The following is an 11,899-nucleotide window of genomic DNA, read 5'->3' as shown; positions in this document are numbered from 1 at the left end:
TTTTTTTTCTCACATTTGATAGTTTCATCCTCATATTGTACAGTTTCAATATCACATGTAATAGTTTTTTGGTCACATTTGGTGGTTCTTTTTTTTTTTTTTTTTCACATTTGATGGTTCCATCCTCATATTGTGCAGTTCCAACATCACATTTGACAGTACTTTTGTCACATTTGGCAGTTTTCTTATTTTTTTTCCTCATATTTGATGGTCCAATCCTCATATTGTGCAGTTCTAACATCACATGTGACAGTTTTTTTGTCACATTTGGTAATTCCTTTTTTTTTTTCTCACATTTAACGATTCCATCCTCACATTATGCAGTTTCAACATCAAATTTGATGATACTTTTGTCATATTTGGCGGTTCCCTTATTTTCTTTTTCACATTTGACAGTTCTATCCTCACATTATGCAATACCAATATCACATGTGACTGTACTTTTGTCACATTTAGCGGTTCTTTTATTTTTTCTCACATTTGATGGTTTCATTGTCACATTCGGCAATACCAACATCACATATAACAATACTTTTGTCACATTTAGTAATTCCTTTTTTTTCCTCACATTTGACAATTTCATCGTCACATTGGGTAGTACTAATATCACATTTGACCGTACTTTTACATTTGAGCCCACCACTGAAGTCAATTTTTTACTTATTATGTATATGTTTGTAGCAAAAAATGATGGATGAAGATGACAATCCCACATTGGAATGGTTTAAAAACACATATAGGGGACAATGATAAGTATATGTCAAAATTGATGTTTCGTGAACAGGTACTTTTACTCAACACACTTGTGTATTTTACACTAACACATGCTAATACATTGTTTATTTGTACTTGTCATATTAAGCAGTATCAACATCATTCTTGACTATACTTTTGCCACATTTGGTTGTACCCTTGTTTTTGTCTCACATCCGACATTGTCACAATGGGCAGTACCAACTTCAAATGTGAGCGTACTTTTGTCACATTCGATGGTTCTTTTTTTTTTCCCTCACCAATTACCATAATACCTCTGAAACCTAAAAATGACCATAATGCCTTTAGAACCTAAAAAATGACTGAATCACCCTAAAACTTAAAAAAGAAAAAAGAAAAAAAAAGGACCAAAATTACCATAATACCTTTAAAGTGAATGCATTCACACAAAAATTATGTTTTCAAAATACAATTTTAGCACAAAATGTGATATTATTGAAATCGTTTCCGAGTGTACATTATGTCCCGTTATCTCCCATCACATTGGCAGAATCTTAACTTAAATCATGGTTTCAGACAAGGCAATTCTCATATATTTTTTTTCACAACATTATTTTTAATAAATATTACTTCTTATGTAATAATTGAAGAAATATTACTTCTTATATGCTATTTAAAAAATTAATTTTATGTAAAAGAGGCAAAACAATAAATTCGCACATTATTACATTTACTACATTCTCATTTTTCTTCTCAACTAAAAAAAAGTTTACATGTCATAATACTTCTCTCTTTTTCACTGAGAACATTTTGTTTTCAATTAGATTTCACCCCCCTAGCTACCCCAAAAAAATATAATTCCACATACTTCCAAAAGAGAAAAGAAAGAAGACCCATAAAAAAAAAAAAAAAAAAAAAAAAAAAAAAAAAAAAAAAAAAAAAAAAAAAAAAGAGCTATGACACGTAATTACACATACGTCCAACAAAGAAAAGAAGAAAAGCTATGGCTATTCGACTACAGTAATGGGGCAGGCTCCAGCTGCTATCTTGGCTGAAGCATTGACACCAGCAGTAATAGAGTGAGAGAAAAATTGAAGGAAAATTGTCTCAACTTGCTCCTTTTCTCTATTTAGGTATACACAGTCTTGTCAGTCACTTTCACTATGTGAAAAGTATCTTTGAGCATCAAATGGTTGCCTTCAGGAGTTTGTATCTGGTAACTCAAAAGCAGTTCCTCCATTCATGGGTGCAAATGCTGCAATAAAAAGAACATGAACATCATACCAAAAACATCACAATTCCTAAAGATTAATTCAAAAAGAAAATGTGCAAAATGAGCAAAGGCCCATTCATCTCTAATGCTTTTAATCAACACATTTTAACAAATTCATTCCTCTTCATTTTACAAACCATTTGAATCCATATTGTCTTTAATGGCAGCTATTATGGGTCTATATCTTGAAAGTTAGGAGACGTGTTAAAGCAATGTCAAGATTTCATGAACATGGAGTTTCAACATTTAGTAATTCACCAACTTTTTTAAGTGGCAATGAGCCTTATTGCAGCAATTTTGCCAAATGAAATCATGACTATCCTATTTTTTTGTTCTTTTAAATGAATTAAGAGCTATTTGTTTCTTTCTTCTCATACAGGAGTGTTTCAAACCAATAGCAAACCACTAACCAAAAAAAAAAAATGCATGCTTCTCAATTATTTTTTGATAAATAAAAATTTATTAAAAAGAGACTACATCATGCAAAGGAAGGCAAGAAGTAGCCTAAGGAATTAGAAAAAATACAAAAGATTATGTATAAAAAGATAGACTCAATAGCATTAGAATTGAATCTCTATTTGTGAGTCCCAAACAAAATAAGCTAGAAGCTAGTTCCTTGTACTCTCCATATCCTCAAACGTTAGCCTATTTCACTCTCGCCAAATAACATCAAACATAATGGAACCAAATTCCAAATATCCAATGAATATGATAAGAGATTTTTTTTTTTTGGGGTGGGGGGGGGGGGGGGTTGTGTTCAATGCTAGGCAGGGGATCCTATGTTTGTGGCCCACAAACGAAAACAGAAATAGAAAATAAAGACAAATCTATATATCTAAAAGCCATAAAAATAGTCTCCTATTGGACCCATTCACTAGAGGTAAAAAAGCCAACTTTTTTCCAATACTTCAGAGAGATTGGGAATCAAATTCAATTACTATAGGCAAGTAGGACCAAGGCTAGATGGACTGCTCTAAAAGCACATATCCATAACTATTCACACAAAATAAAACTAGCTAGCAACTTGATTGCCCAGCAGAATAAAATGATGGTTATGGAAAAACCAAACTGCAATGTTTAAGCCATTTTTCCCATCAACCTTCATTAGGACCCCAATCCCTCACTAGATAATAGTACTAGAAAATGCAATAGACATAAAATTTCACAATAATATTTTAGTTGCTCAAAATCTCAGATAAAAAAACTCATGCATTAAAATACACAACTCACACAGACATCTCATCAAACAATTTCTTAACAAAGCTAAATTGACTCAGTTCACCAAACCTCACATATAATTCAAGTTAATGGAAAGAACTCAGAAGCCTAATCCAAACCCAAATTGTTTAATATAAAAACTATATGTTCTCTACCATTAAATATAGAATTCTTAACATAGCAACCAAAGACCTTTAGTTTCAGCTTTCAGGCAGGTTCGCAAGACGACAAGTTCATGTTTCACATTTCAAGTCCTATTCAGTGCACAAATTTTCTTTTTGCAAATGACATAGATACTATTTTCAAGATTTATTAAAAATACCTAGTGTACATTTCTTCTACATTTACAATTTAACATACACATTCATAACCAGAGGCACATCAATGAACTTCTAAATAGTGATAATTATACCAAGGCCATGGTTCTTGTAGTGCAAAATTGAAGTATGAATTTTAACAACTTACCCTATTCTCAGAAAAGGATTTTGAGAAGCAAAATACTCTCCTCTTGAACACACTTGATGGCTTCCCATTTTTAACACTTGAATCATGTTGTGTCTTCTTCGACCCTTTCTTTTTATACATCAATTGACCATTACCTTTACCATTTATAACAGGAAGTTGACTTTGCTCAGAAAATTTTGAAGTTGCTTTAAGAGAACTGTCTCTATTCATGTTGATTTCTGACCTCTCTTCTTTGTTTTTCTTCAATGGGAAATTTTCACATGGGTTTCCATTGGGGAAAAATCGAAGCAAGTGGCTTGATTTGCAATTTGAATTTTCCTATTCTGAAATTTCAATTCAGATTTCACAACATTACTAACGCTTGTTTTCCAAAATTCCTAAAAAAAAAAAAAAAAAAAAAAAAAAAAAAACCCAATCAAATAGGCCCAAATCTTGACGATAAATTTAGGGAAAAGGGAGAAGGGATGAAGAAAAAACCTATCCTACTCTCACTTTCACTTGAAATAAATCATTAAACCCATCATTCAAAAACCCAAATCTTGCCGATAAATTCAAGAAAAATGTATGAAGAATAGTTACCTGAGATTTGTATGAAGACGAGGTGAAGATCAGCCAAGAACGATGAGAAGGAGCAGAATTAAAAGAACGCAGCAGAGAAGTAAAGAGAGAGAAAACAAACGTCTTTTTTTTTTTTTTTGTGATTGATTTTATATGTTACCTGCTTGACTGGTAACTAGTAATTCATTAAAATCACATAAACGGCTAGGATCAAAACAAGTGAAATCAATGGTTAGATTTATAAGTGGATACCGTACCCACCCAAAAAAAAAAAAAAAAGGTGGGTATGGCAGAATGACCCTTCTCGTTTCCAATGGAGAGATGGAACTGCTGAAGAGAATAGACAGCGCACAATTATAAAGTAATGTGTTTCCCTTTAGTGCTTCTTTTAGGTACTATATATCTATTTCATCATGTTATTTACCTCATTTGATGCCTTTTTTGCTATACCATATGATAAAAAATATTCGAAGGTTATTACAGTTGTATGTATTTTTGTAATTCTTTTTAGCAAGTCAATGTAGTTAAGTTTTGTGATAGCTAATATGCAAGAATAGAAAACACGCAATCCTATTATGTAATTCTCAACTTAAATTACAAAAGGTATCCATCCATGACTAGAGTAACCAACAAAAGCGCAATTGGAATTTGATTTGGCACACCAACTTAGAGTCCCATCGAGAATCTCATTTAGAACCTGTAGTTTATCATTATAGCATTACAAAAAAAGTATAGACACATACTCTCTTAGAGAGAGAACATCACGGTCAGAATCATTAGAACATTTCTCCCTGCATTCTCTCAATTTTGCTTTTGCTTTTTTTTTTTTTTTTTTTTCCAGATCATTAAACCCATTGGTCAAGAAAAGTAATGCTTATTTAAGTTCTGGAGAATAAATCCATTGAAATGGTTCATGGTCATCATGGATGGTTTTTTTTGGATAATTTCATTCACAATTGAGAAGTTGTTACTAATGCATATTTGTATAGTGCAGTTGGTTAGGTAGATTAGGTAATAATCATCATGAATTAACTAAAAATTTCCATAATGATCATTATTGCTTAAAAGCTAATCATATTTAATATACATTTCAGTTGATTTAAGGATTATCAAAATCTATTATTGTTTAAATTATATGAAATTTTTATGCTTTTTTAGACAGTGCAATTGGTATGGATGCTTGACTTTTATACCCAACTTTAATGGATACATAATAATGATTTTTAGCTATTTAAGCTGAATACCTCTATTTATCCTAGCTAGGGACAAATGATTTATTATTTGGATAGAGAGCAAAAGGCGGATTCAAAGAGCTACAAAGATAGGGTAGCAACAAATCAGCAATTGACTTAAAAATTGGCATGCATAATTATATTAGAAAATCGTTAGACTTAACAAATGGTTTGGTCAATTAGGAATCACACCAAAGCTCTAGATGGAGCTAAATATATGTGTGAGTTATATTGGTGTTTTAACATTTGATAGCAGTACGATGCTTAAAGTAGAGTTGTTTTTGGGTTTGATTTACTTAGAGATATGTAACTATAAATATCTTTCTTAAAAGTCCAGTGATTGATGTCCAAATCAATTACAAAGAATTAGGTAGAGTGGGAAGCATTAATCACCCCGCAGTCTGCATTGCTTTATTCTAAAAAAGGGGTTTCAATTGGTTTAATATGCATGTTGCTGAAAGGGCAAGGATACAATGAGGAAAGCTTTAAGACACATACCTCAAACTCAACAACAAAAATAAGATGGAATCTAAAATTTCTCTCTGATGTTTTCTTTTGGAATGTATGGAATTATTATGCTGTACATTGAGGGTTTTTTTTTTTTTTTTTTTTTTTTTTTTTTTTTAAATTGAATTATGAAGTAACTATTTAATTTATTTGTTTTTATTTTCTGCAAAAAAAATTGTCTATAGTATATGGACTTATGGTATTTTTTGCGGTGTTAAAGGGATAGAATGACTTCATATATATGACAGTAGAGACTTCGTCTTGACATGGTCTAAAATTTTTCCAATAGGTGCATTTCTTGCAATATTCTTTTGTTTTTAATTAATTTTTTAAAGTTTATTTTCAATACCCATATCTCCATATGTACTCTAAAATGCCAATAAACCTTCACATCTCCATTTTTTTTGTTGCTAACTTCACTATGGTAACAGTACTATCTAGAAGTAATCTTTAGGCTATGATATCATTCTTTCTATCTCTACCCTATTTGTTTTCTTCTGTATCTTAATTCTAAAAATTTGTTTCTTTAGGTTTTTGTTGATGCAACGATGACTCTCCATCTCCTTGAAGTTGAAATTGAATAAAAAAAAGAAGTTGTACAATCCAAGGTTATATTACCCTGGAGATGAAGAAGATTAGATGAGTATTTTGGTTCATTTCACTTCAATTCTTGATTTGTTTTGGGTGACAGGGTTGCAACATTGATTGTGTGTTGGGTTAATATCTGTGTTTGTGTATGTTTTTCAACCATGGCATCTTTGTTGGATGAAGTTAAATGAGAATTCAAGAAATTCCAATATAGTTGCTAGATAAAATAGAAAAATTTATTATTGAAATCCATGACAGTTTGGCTGTGTAATCCATAGAAGGTTTGGTGGTAAATCCCTATTTCTATCTCCTCATAATCATTTTTTCCCTTCTTGGAAGAATATGAAACTTAATCATGCTTTCTGTCTCTACCCTATTTGTTTTCTTCTGTATCTTAATTCTAAAAATTTGTTTCTTTAGGTTTTGTTGATGCAACTGTTAGGGCATATGTGATTCACTTATTAGGAACATATGTCACTATTTTATGTAATTGACTAATCCTTTGACAAAATGCACTTTATTTGTATTTAGGTAGATCTAGGATGTGTTTAATACTTCAAGAAACCTTGTTTCAAGTTCAAGTGTTAAAGTCGTGTAAGTCTGTCCAAGAATCAACTGAGAAAGTGCTGAATTTTAAAGCTCGGTAGCTACTCGACACTTGGCTTATTTGTCAAGCTCTTCACTTGCTTCTTATTGCAATCTCGACACCTCTCGATAGCTAGGTCGATTGATCGAGCAAATTTTTGTCCCTTCGACACCTCCTCGATTGATCGACCTTTACGAAATTCAGATTTCCAGATCTAATTTTTGGTCCATGCTAACATGTATGTGTAGGGTTTCTCTTCTCACAACCCTAGACATATATAAGACTTATTTCAGAGGCCGTCACATAGGAGAATACAAGGACAACAAATGCAAAAGGTGACTGAAGCCTTATTCTCTCTGAAAGAAACTACTGCGTCTTTGCGCCTTAGGGTTTTGTAACCAAGTACTTCTTGATCTTCATTGTTGATGAAGTGAAGAACTTTGCAGCCAACATCTTCTTCTAGTTGGTGTGTTAGTCACGTATTGGGAGACGTGCATCATTGGTTAGTCACGTACTGAGATCCGTGCATCATTGGTTAGTCACGTACTGGGATTTGTGCAAAAAGGGTGGCATTCATATATTGAAGAGTTCAGAGGTTCTGAAGTGGTAAAAGGTTTCTGCTATGAGTTCATCTACGGGGATTGTAGAGTCTAGAGACAAAGGTTTTGTACTAGATCTAAAACTTTTCTTTACTATAGTTAATTGCTTTTCGGGAAGGTTTTCCCCTAGGTTTTTTACTGTGAAACTAGTTTGTTTCATTGGTTTTCCTAGGTCATCATATCTTGTCTTATTTATTTTTTCCGCTCCATGATTTTGACATGATATTGATGTTTGTTTGTTTTAACAAGTTTTATTCATAATAAATCTAATTAACAACTTGGGTTTAAAACTTGTTAATTCTATCAACCGGGGTCTAAATTTCCCAACAGCAATGATGACTCTCCATCTCCTTGAAATTGAAATTGAATAAAAAAAGAAGTACAATCCAAGGTTATATTACCCTGGAGATGAGGAAGATTAGATGAGTATTTTGGTTCATTTCACTTCAATTTTTGATTTGTTTTGGGTGACAGAGTTGCAACATTGACTGTGTGTTAAGTTAATATATGTGTTTGTGTATGTTTTTCAATCATGGCATCTCTACTGGATGAAGTTAAATGAGAATTCCAAAAATCCCAATATAGTTTCTTAGTAGATAAAATAGAAAAATTTATTATTGAAATCCATAACAATTTGGTTGTATAATCCATAGAAAGTTTGGTGGTAAATCCTTATTTCTATCTCCTCATAATCATTTTTTCTCTTCTTGGAAGAATATGAAACTTAATCTTAAAATGACTCTAATTCTTATAGGGCTCCCAAGTTGGAACCCTTCTATATTTTTCTCTTTAAGATTATGTACTTGAAAATTAGGGAAAACTGATAAGTAGGTTTGGTTTGTTTGTGATTTATTTCTTGGTGGCTTTGTGCATTGAGATTAGAGTTTGGATTTTCTCTACAAATTTTTTAATTTGTCAATGAGAATGAATTGTTAGTTCAGTGAATTTGGGTTTGATTTAGAGGTGGCTCGGTGTTTTTGAAAGTATATTTGTAAAAAAATTGTGGGTCTGTGAGTGTGATCTTACATTGGAGATTTTTACTAATTTGGTGGTGGCAGTGGTATTGAACTTGGACTTGGTTTTTGCATACAGGTTTGCATAAGTGAATTAAACTTATCTTCTAATTAGATTAGATTTTATACTCCAATATTTGTTTCTATGATTGATTACAGACCACAGTTTGATATTTTGGTTTTCTGATCCTCCTTTTCTCATCAACACATATTCTTTTATCTTACTCTCATCTCTCTTACAAATTTTACTATATATAAAAAATAAGTACCCAAAATGCACATAATATATTCCTTCTTTCATTTATTTATGTGCCCTATTTAGGGGCTGTCTTATTGTTTGATTTGTTTTTCGCTTGATATATCAAAATTTTGTAGATGCAACAACCATTTTTTTGGTTACTAATATTACAATTTGTCTAGATTGTAATAAAGCTTTGGCATTTTTTTAAAAGCATGTTGAGTATGTTACTTTTGAGAAAACTAGTAGTAATAATGCATTTATTTGTTTAATGACAGGCATATATTAATTTTGAAATATCAAAGGGTGAGGTTGAACAGATCAGAGAGCTTGATAAGAGACTTATAGACACATTAAAGCATTTGAAGGTCTAGATAAGCTATAAAAAGTTGGAGGTTACTTTTAACTTTGTGCCTAGATAGAATAAACCACTCAAATTTCTTATATTGGTGTACTGTTTTAAGAGATTTGAGCTTTTATAGGGCTTTGAACTTCTGTTTTAAGAGATTTGTTTTGAGCATTTTGTATTAGATTTAGGTTAAATTAGTTTTTGGTATCTGCCTATGGTGTTTGTAATTAGATTTGTAAATGGAGATATGTGTTGGGTGTTTAGTACGTGGTAAAAGTGTATTTAAATATTATTAAAAATAAATTCTTTCTAATAAATATAAATAAAAAGGTTCCGCACATAGTGCAGGTTAAAAAGCTAGTCTATATATATATATATATATATATATATAAAACCGAAACTTTTGAAGCTCCCATAATTTTCCATGTCAACACAATATTTAGATTAATTTTCCACGTTAGCACAATATTTAAATTAAATTAAATTTTCCACCTCATCACTGTTTTCTTTTTCCAATGCAAATTAGACTTCTAGCCAAATAAGGACACTCTCCCACCGCCTCTACTCTCTCCTATTTAAGAATTACTTGCGTAGAAAACCTAAGGCCCAAAAACTATTCGCGGAGAAGATGATGTTTGAGAACCCTCACCACAAAGTGAATATTGAAACTGACATCTTTTTATAAAGGTTGGTCAATATCTTATATTTATATGTATGGCCGTTGGTCACCACTATTTTATTATTATTTTTATTTTAAATTCTTTTTATTTTAAATTTTATGATTAGATCTGCTATTATCTTCTTTTGCCGCAACGCAATTTTCTCCTTAAAACTTATTTTTCTTCAAGATTTTTTTTGAGGGCGGCTCATGCTTCACAATTCACATATTCCACTTATGTATTGGACTCCTCTCCTTCTTCGGTCAATGCATCAAGGTTAGGATTATTTGATTTGTTCAATAAAAATTATAGATTTGTTGCTTTTTCTTATAAGTTTGTCAATTGTTGTTTTGTTTATTTAATTGTTGGGCCTGAATCTTTTAATTAAATCTTCAAATTTTTTTAACCTTTTAAAAGTTTTAATATTTTGAATTTTAACATTTAAAAGGTAACTCATATTTCTCTAATATTTCTATGTTGTATAGACATATTTTTTTTGTTTATTATATTTCTCCATTGTGTAGTCACATAATTTTTGTTTTGTTTTAATAAATTCTTGGCTCAAAATCTTCTAATTGTTTGGTTTACATATGAATTTTTAAGTTCATTTTTTGCAATACATTTAATTGTCTGGCCAATTTCAATAGTAGAAAAGCTATAATCATGGATTCCCTTCTTTCTATTGTATTTCTCTATTGCATAATTATATATATATATATATATATATATTGTTTTATTTCAATACTTTTGAAGCTTTGAATCTTCTGATTTAAAAAAAAAAAAAAAAATTTTGGCCTTTTGGAAGTTTTAACATCATAACTTTTGGGTTTTATTTTTTCTATTATCAGAAATTATCTAGAAGATTTCAATGAATATCCATGGATTATTCTTTTTGAGGGTAACTCATCTTTATCTTATATTTCTATTCCTAACTTTTTTTTCCTATATTTTTCTTTAATTGTCCGTGTTTACGTCTCTTTTGTTTTTCTTATTTTTACTTTCATAGCATATGTACATGTTGTGTATGTTCTTTGATTCTTTCTTTAATGATTTTTGTGTGAGTATGTGTCATCGTATTTGGGTACTTAGGCAAAATCTATAAAGACTAAAGATGTTTTTTTTTTTTTTTTTTTTTTTTGTAATGAATCCTGTGTTTTTCATGACTTTAGTGAGTCATATTCTTAATGATCGAAATGGTTTTGTTTGACGTGGATTTTGTTCATATTGGTTTCAAAGTTTATTTCTTGGCTTATATTATAGATTGTAATATATTTATTCATCAAACTGTTTAGTTGAGTTTGTTTTCGAAATTGTTTTTAGTGTTGGACATTTTCTTGAAGCATGTTGGTATCATATATTAAAATACTGTTAAGTTGATAATAATAATAATAATAATATAGTTTAATAAATTTCTGAAACGTATAGCTGTTAACAAATGTTTTAGCTATATGATTTTATTTTACAAATTCAATTTTGGTGTTGTAGTAAAATAAACAAAGATTAAATTATATATTGTACTCAATACATTTCCCGTGCATCGCACGGGTTAGCGACTAGTATTACTAAAAGCTGAAGCATAGTGTTTAATGCTGCTTCTCTCACGTTGCGCCACATCAACTGCCACGTCATCTTTTTAATATAATTTGTCCTACAATTTTAAAATGGTTTTTACAATTTTTAGCCCTATAAATCCCAGCCTTATAAATGCAGTCCACTACTTATTTATTTACTTTTACTATCATCATATAATAAATTCATATAATTAATCCAGCCCACCTCTTATTTATTTAGTTCCACTATCAAGCCCAACCTAAAGCCTTTTCAGTTCAGTTTAAAGGAAAAATAAATAAATAAAAAACGTTGAAGCCTTCAAGGTTTTGTGTGAGCCTTTTCAGCTTAA

At 30.7% G+C, this 11,899-nt stretch overlaps 1 long non-coding RNA gene across 2 annotated transcripts; it reads right to left on the bottom strand.

The window, feature by feature from the left end:
* Positions 1-1,417: 1,417 nt before the first annotated feature.
* LOC126703282 (uncharacterized) lies at positions 1,418-4,489 on the bottom strand. 2 transcript variants are annotated; one of them, XR_007647996.1, is made up of 3 exons: positions 4,250-4,489; positions 3,671-4,047; positions 1,418-1,969 (listed from the first exon to the last, which is right to left on the bottom strand). It is a non-coding gene; the product is annotated as an uncharacterized LOC126703282 (long non-coding RNA). The 2 variants fall into 2 exon arrangements; XR_007647997.1 differs by having other exon boundaries at positions 3,671-3,993; positions 4,250-4,472.
* Positions 4,490-11,899: the final 7,410 nt, after the last annotated feature.

This window comes from Quercus robur, chromosome 10 (assembly GCF_932294415.1).
Source record: "Quercus robur chromosome 10, dhQueRobu3.1, whole genome shotgun sequence".
Classification (NCBI taxonomy): domain Eukaryota; kingdom Viridiplantae; phylum Streptophyta; class Magnoliopsida; order Fagales; family Fagaceae; genus Quercus; species Quercus robur.
This window is presented reverse-complemented; position numbering and strand designations above follow the sequence as displayed.